Source organism: Gavia stellata, chromosome 13 (assembly GCF_030936135.1).
Source record: "Gavia stellata isolate bGavSte3 chromosome 13, bGavSte3.hap2, whole genome shotgun sequence".
Taxonomy (NCBI): Eukaryota; Metazoa; Chordata; class Aves; order Gaviiformes; family Gaviidae; genus Gavia; species Gavia stellata.
In genome coordinates, this window is record NC_082606.1 from 11979123 (window position 1) to 11986767 (window position 7645).

Below are 7645 nucleotides of genomic sequence, written 5' to 3' on the forward strand. Positions count from 1 at the left end.
CCAGTGGCACTGTGAGCTTGTGTGTTAATAATAGTCAAAAGAGAAGCCTTTGTTAGTGCCATAACTGGAAACAGATGTTAGCTTCAGACAGACACCAAAGAAAATGAGCAAGGAGAACTGCAAGCTGATCATTCGAAGGCTTAGTTTGCTATAGGCATTCATCTGTGCATTGGTGATCATTGATTCTGGTCCAATGTTTTACTTGATTCCTGATAATGCAAGGGGAATACATCAGCATCTGAAAGTGCTTCCAAGCAGTCTTCCAGATGTGGAAATAAATTACAATTAAATGGCCTGTTTTGATGCTGCACAAAGCACCCCAAGCCATCCCACATTTTGTAAAGACTTTCTTCATCCTGAATTTGACAATGGAGGCAACATGAATATGAAAAAGAAAGGGAGGCAACTCCATGAAATATTGAGGATAATGGAATTAGATACCTGTAGTCACATCTAAAAGAAAACATATAAATGAGTGCCAGCCTTCAGGAGTCTATTGTTTACAGCGTGTGCCTTATGTTTAAAAGGTTCATTTAGATGCAGCGATGGGCCTGTTTTCTGGGTCTGTCTCAAGATGGCAGAGTAAGAGTAATTACTCACTTCAAGAAAACAAATGCTATGCAAGAAGATTTCTAGAAGCAAAGGACAAGAATAATAGAAACAGCAGTTTGCCAGGATAAAAACAAACTTGTTCATCTGTATCTAATAAGATTGGTTTAAAATGATACTGTTTCAAATTATAAAGAACTCAAGTGAATATGTTCATACATCTGTTTTCTTTAAGGGGAAATTTGTGATTTAAAATATTCAAAATGCTTTCCAAATCTGGATCCCAGGAGTCACTGGCACAACTCACAAAGCATTAGGAAATAGTAATGGGCAAAACTTGGAAGGCTTTCAGTTCAGTTTCAGTTCAGATAAGCCTGCAAAAGTCTGGAGGCTTGCAGTTGGCGCTGTTAAAAAGTTTGCATTTGTGAAAGCTCTGATTCAGCAAAACACTGTATTCAGCAAAGTGGTTCAAGTTAAGTACAATTTTAATTATTTTGCTGAAAAAGAATAGGCTTGATCAGGTGTTTAAAAATTTTTCTCCACTGCTGCCCAGGTTACTATGCAATGCAATCTGAAATATCTCAGTTTCCTGCTCATCTATACCAGAAAAGAACTGTAGTTGAATAAAATATATGGATTTTGTTCATTTTATTTTGAGGGAAAAAAAACTGCATTCAGGGTTGAATTTTGAAGGCAACGTGTACAATGATGATGCTCTGCAATACTGTAAGGGACCCATCAAATATCATTGTACTGAAGGATCTGGGCCAGTGTTTTCCCTTTCATTTGGTATGGCTTTTATTTTTATTGAAGTATTTCATCCATCTCTGCACAAATCTGCCTTTTGCATGATGCAGTTTTAGTATAATGAATCAGGGTGCTACTGTAACTAGCGATAGAATGAGAGGAAATGGCCTCAGGTTGCTCCAGGGGCGGTTTAGACTGGATATTAGGAAAAATTTATTTACAAACACTGGAACAGGCTGCCCAGGGAGGTGGTGGAGTCACTATCACTGGAGGTGTTCAAGGAATGTGTGGACGTGGCACTTAGGGACATGGTTTAGTGGGCATGGTGCTGTTGGGTTGGTGGTTGGACTTGGTGATCTTACAGGTCTTTTCCAACCTTAATGATTCTGTGAAATATGCTCTGTTCTTTGTTGTTGTTGTTGTCAGTCTTTTTAAAGAAATCTGGTGGTAACAGTGGTTCAAATATATTTGAAAAGGTGATAAAATTGTGCCCCTAGGTATCTTGCTTTTCTAAACTCAGGAATAAAATTGTCACTCAAATCACGGGGATATTTTTTTGGCTGTAACTAGGAGTTGAATTTTCCTTCTTTCCTATGTTTTTAATGTCAGGTACCTCTATTTAACCTTGAGACTTCAACTTGCTCTTTCAGATCTTGCTCTCTTTTTTTCCTTCTGATTAATGTTTTCAAAAATAAGTCATGCAACATTTGTGTCGTAACAACGTCTTCTCACTTGTCATCTCAGCATAAAAATGTTGTTGCATCTGGGTGAAATTTAGGTCAATATGCAAGTAATTTCTAAAGCCTTCAAAGTGACTTAGTTCCTAACTTAGAGAGCACAAAGAATTTTCAGCATTTGTGCCAGCATAGTTTTTAAAAAACTTTATTTATAGTCAGGAGGTATCCCTCTCTTGAGGAGTCAATGTATTTTTGTTGTAAAATAATTATGTATTCATCATCCCTCCTTTAATAGTAAATCTTTTAATCAGAATGTTTATTAAGTGTTGTTTCCTATGGTTTTCTTTCTGAGACTAAGGAATGACTATTAATGTAATGCATGTATTAAAATTTTTAAATATTTAAGATATTCTTCATCAGCATAAAAACTATGATTTTAATTCAGGTGCATCATCAGAAGGAAAATACTTCATGATACTGGAAAATACCATACACCCACAGGAACAATGTCTGCTTAATTACTAAAGAATAATCTCCATCTGGTAGATCTGTCTTCCCAGTTCATTCTAAGATAAGTCTCCAGATATCTCTGAAACAGTCTCCTTAAACACACTAAGGTTTCTATGGTTATTAGTAATAATTGTGTTGCACAACCAAGGGAGTTTTATTTAGCGTAGTGGAGGAAGCAATGTCGTTATTAGTTGATTAGTGTGAACAATCTTTGACAATATGGAGCACTAGCTATGGTTTCAACCACTGACACCTCATTATTCTGATTGCAGTTTGATTTGCAACGTTAAGAGGCAACAGGAAAAAAGCAATCATCCAAATCTACCTCTGTCAGCTGAGAACAATGGGAGGGAGTGTGTGTGCTTCACGGTATTCTAGAAATTTCCTTCCCACAGGAAAATGAAACCCACTAATTGACAAATGACTGACACGGTTTAGTAATTAGCATGCGTGCTGCGATGTTTCTAACACACCTTATTGTATGTGTGCTTTGCTATGTCAGGAATTGATAACAAGATTAGAAGTGTATATTATTGTATATGTTGTATTCTCCTGAAGTATATATTATTTAAAGCAAAGGTGACAGATCTCAAGATGTTACAAACCATTAATTCTTTGATTTGGATTTAGCATTAAATTAAAGCTAAAATCCTTTGGGCCAAGCTCAACATCCGCGTGGGAATGTGGGTGGCATAAATCTCATTAGTACCAACATTTCTCTTGTGGTCATGGGGAGCAGACTTTCTCCCTGTGTCTTAAGGCACAGCAGTGACAGTAACGATACGAATCTGTAGCGCACTGTGTAAATGGAAGGTATTCTAGTTTGCTGGTATTCCTACTAGTACATTCTCAGGAGTGATTCGCAGGTTATCATCTCTATTAGTAGGACACAATAAAAAAGCTACTTGTATCTCCTCTGTGGAGGGAAACTGTCTCGCAGAAAGAATGGGTTCAGGCTTTTGGCTGCTCCAGCGTGTGGTTCCTGCAGAAGGGTCAGCAGCTCCTGGCAGTGCTCCTGCGAGTGAGTTCACCTGCCCGTGCGCGTGAGGTTATGCAAACGCACATGCATGTTGTCTGACTGTGGTTTCTTGGCTATTTGGGACATGGCTTTAATCCCGCGACATCGATACATTTGATGTAGTCACACTGTGTGGCACCAGTGTATTTTACTATGGCGTTTAAAAAAAGAACTGTAACAGTTTATGTTGGATAGTTATACATGTACTTATGGGGAAGCCAATGGGGCAGGGAGGTCTATGTTTTTCTTGGTTCATTATAGGCAATGCTTCTCACATTAGCTTTCCCCTTAGAAATCCCCTGGGCTGTAGGGGATGTAAACTGACCTGTTTAGAGCTCAATGGTCTAAAAGCTGTTCTGAGGTTTTATTTTAACCCAGGATGACATTTTTGCAAAATGAAAATTCTCAAAAGTCATGCTAATTTTAGGACTAATTTAGTGATTAATAAATGCCTCCAATGCTTGTCTTTCCCTCTTCAAAGAGCACTGATTTAAATGCTGTTTAATACTTGTTTAATGTGTTTGCCATCATTTAAACAAGTAATTAGAGCACGTGGTACAATCAGTAGCCAAGCAATTGACTCTTTATTAGTAATCTTGGGGGAAAAGGGGAATGAGGACAAGGTGCTTGTATTACTGTCTGTACTAATTTGGACTTATGAAAATTAGCATCTGTTCAACCTATACTTATTGGCAGGAGCTACAACTGAGCTGGGAAACTGAGTGGTAGCTTAACATGAGAAGAGATTCAGGATCTTTATCTCCCACTAAGGACAACGAGACTGTTAAAAGACATAATGTTAAAATGACAAAGCGTGCCTCTCAACTTTGAAAATTGTTTACTGGGGTAAGTTCCTCTCTCTGTTGTGTAGCAGGAATATCAAGGGACCCTGTTAAATTTAACAGACTCACTCCACCCTGAGCTGCCAAAATAAGCAACAGCATCATTTGGACACATCTCTAAATCAGGTAGACCAAAGGCCCTATTCTCACAAGTGTCTCCTGGATTTGTAGGATGCATTTTCAATGCAGCTAGAGAAGGTTCTCGCACTGGAATTGGACTGTTGGTAATAATAACTACAAATACAAGGATTTAGACAATCAGTTAAGTTAGTGTTCTTTCTCTGAATTCTATTTATTAGAAGGTACTTGGAATAATGAAAGGTATTCAAGTGTACACAGTGTGCTTAAGACAATGGCATCCTGGTTCAGCAAGTCTTAGCTAACACTGCAAAATAAACGTTTATTAATTTGACTGCTATTCCATTAATAAAATAAGTTGCACAAGGGGGCATCTGTAGAATTTAAAGACAAAATGGGAAGACCTGTTTTGTTTAATTTGCTTCATACAGTGTAGAAGACCATCAAAGCTGTTGCAAGCAGCTGCCTGCCAATAGGCCTGAGTTGCATGCTGAGAGTCCAGGGTTTCTCTGAAAGCAGCATGCACTCTGTCACCTCTGAAGTCAAGCCAAACTCGATCCTGGCTGAAAACTGATGGTGTTTTTGCGTATCCATTGTTGTTATAGGACTGTGATGGGTAGAGGAGAAGGAAAGGAGCCTAAACATCTATTCCTGGCAGTCAGTGACTTATTCTAGAAACATGGAGAGGGTTTGGGGTTTTTTTTTTCCCCTTCTCTCCTCTGGACTGTTTTCTCCAGCTTCAGGATGGTTAGGTGATCTTTCTGTCAATGGGACACTGTGTGACTTCTTTAGTTTATGCTAATAAAGTGGTTTGAGTTCCACTGACAAACTTTGTACAATAACCCAGGTCTCAATCATTTGGCTGACAGTGACATTATACCCATATGAAGTGTTCCCTGCTTCTTGTATTTATGATTATAAATTCTGTTTTAGAAGAGGATATCCCACTCTGCATTTCTACAGGATTACTGCACTTCTCAGGTGGTCAAGTACTCTGGCCTCCAGCTTCATACTGCATAACAACACCTAAGGAGTACAGTAATCGCTCATTCAGCACTGCCTGGTGTAGCTTATTGCTTAAATACGGTGTATGGATTTAGAAGAATGGAGAAAACAAAACCCGAGTGTGTCTGGCTCCAAACACATAATGCAGTTTACTGGTTGGAATTGATTCAACGCACTCAGATGATGGCACTTAAAAGGCAGCAGAAAGAGGCTTGCATCAATTTGACAGGCAGGAAAGCAAGTAAATGTGGCAGTCTCTGAACTTATGCTCTCCTGCAGGTGAGCACAGACATGCAATGAGGTCTGGGTGACTATCCTGGGACACTTGTGTGCCTCTGGAGTGCGGTAGAGCCCCATGTACTGAACTCTGGAGATTAAGTGCAAGTCTCATAACAATCCTGATTCTTTTTATTACATTTGAAGAACAGAAGTGTAGATGTATTTTCTTTTCTTTCTTTAAATGAATCCACTTGGGGTCATGCATCCCTTTTTGAAAACTGTTTTTTCTTTGTCAGTGCAACTTTGCTAACATTTTTAGATTTTTACAATATTGTGGGCTTTAGGGACTCTGGGATTTTGCAAATGCATACTGCTAGCTGCTGCAAGACAAGAGGGTTTTTCAGAAAGGGTTTGCTTTGGCAGCTCAGGCCTGTAGGGTGATTGGAAGTGATTAGGCTAATTGCAATTTAGGGACTCTGACACCTGGAGTAGTATAGTGACTATGTTTAAAAAGAAAGACAGAAAAAACACCCTCCCCACATCCACACACCACCCCTGCAAAAAAAAAAAAAAAAAATCAAAAAACCATAGGTCTCAGCTATATTTCAAGTGAACCTGAGTTCATTTATTGGTTTGGGTGGACCTGGAAACTATGCCAAGGTCTTTGGTTTGGGTTGAAACTAAGCCAAACTTAAGGTTTTACTGTGCAGTAACTCTGGCAGTCAGAAAAAATACACACAGAGACAAACCTCCCATTGTGAGGTTACACAGACCCCCCCCTAAAAAACTGTATTTGGCTAAAGGCAAATTTGCCATAATTCCTCCTTTCCCCTGGCCCGTTTCTGTGTCCATAGCATTTAGGCCTGTTAGGAGCTTTACTCTCTGCATCTCTACACTGCCCCGTGTTAGCAGCCAGCCTTCAAGGAAGTGGCCACTTTAGCCCTGCCTCAAGCTATAGCCACCTGTGAAGTACTTCCAGCACTTCTGCTACTCTCGGCACTGGTGGAGGAACTGTAAGGTTCAAGCCAATGTCACAGACCACCATCCTGTTCATCCTCATGTAGCCCCAGTCAGGGTCCAGGGAGCACCCACCGATTTACGCCCCAGGAGGCTGAGCACGACTCAGAGTGGTCATAGATTTGTGCTCACTTCAAGCATGAATCAAATTTCACTGCCTGTGAGGTCAGTTTTTGCAGTTTTGATACAGTTTTCTTCAGACTTTTTGTTCTGTGCACGTTTTATTACTATGACAGAAGTCTGGGCATGTAGTTTTATTTTTTGCTGGATTTGGGCATGTGTTCCCAGAAACCCGGTAATCAAAGCAACATGGATTTGGGAATGCAGAACATCAGAACTGCCAAACGTGCCCTGGAACACAGAATTGCTACTGTATTTTTACATGTATTATTGCTTCTTTTTTAGAAACTACTCTTTTTATTCAGCTATACAGTACTTAATCAAATAAGGGCAAAAGGTGAAGCATTGATCACACATTACTGATCATGTCATCTGCTGTTGTTTCCTGAGAATTCAATTCTGCATACTAATAAAGCCCACTTGCTATTAGCATGCTTGAGAGGATCTGAAAAAAGGTTCAGCACATTCATGTTTGGAAAGAATAACAAAATGTCTTATTGTCAGGAAAGTCCACACTGTAGAGCAGGAGTCAGAGAATGCTACATTTGCTATTCTGTATGTATAATAAATAGGTGGTTAGGTATGTTACCACTGAAATGTGAAATGTCAGTTTTTATTAATGAAACAGATAGTGCAGAAGGAGTGATGAAGACTGACTGGCTGGGCGTCCTGAGCGGCTGGCTGTGAGTACTGCTTTTCAGAACAAGTATGATCCAATCGAGGCATGTGCACTGGCTGCAGAATTTGATTTGGGGGAAAATGCAGATTTAAACCTTGTGATAAAGAAAGGGAAGAACATAAAAAGAGCTCTTAAGTCAGAAATAAAGGATATCTTTCACAGCCCATTGAAACCAGTGGGCATT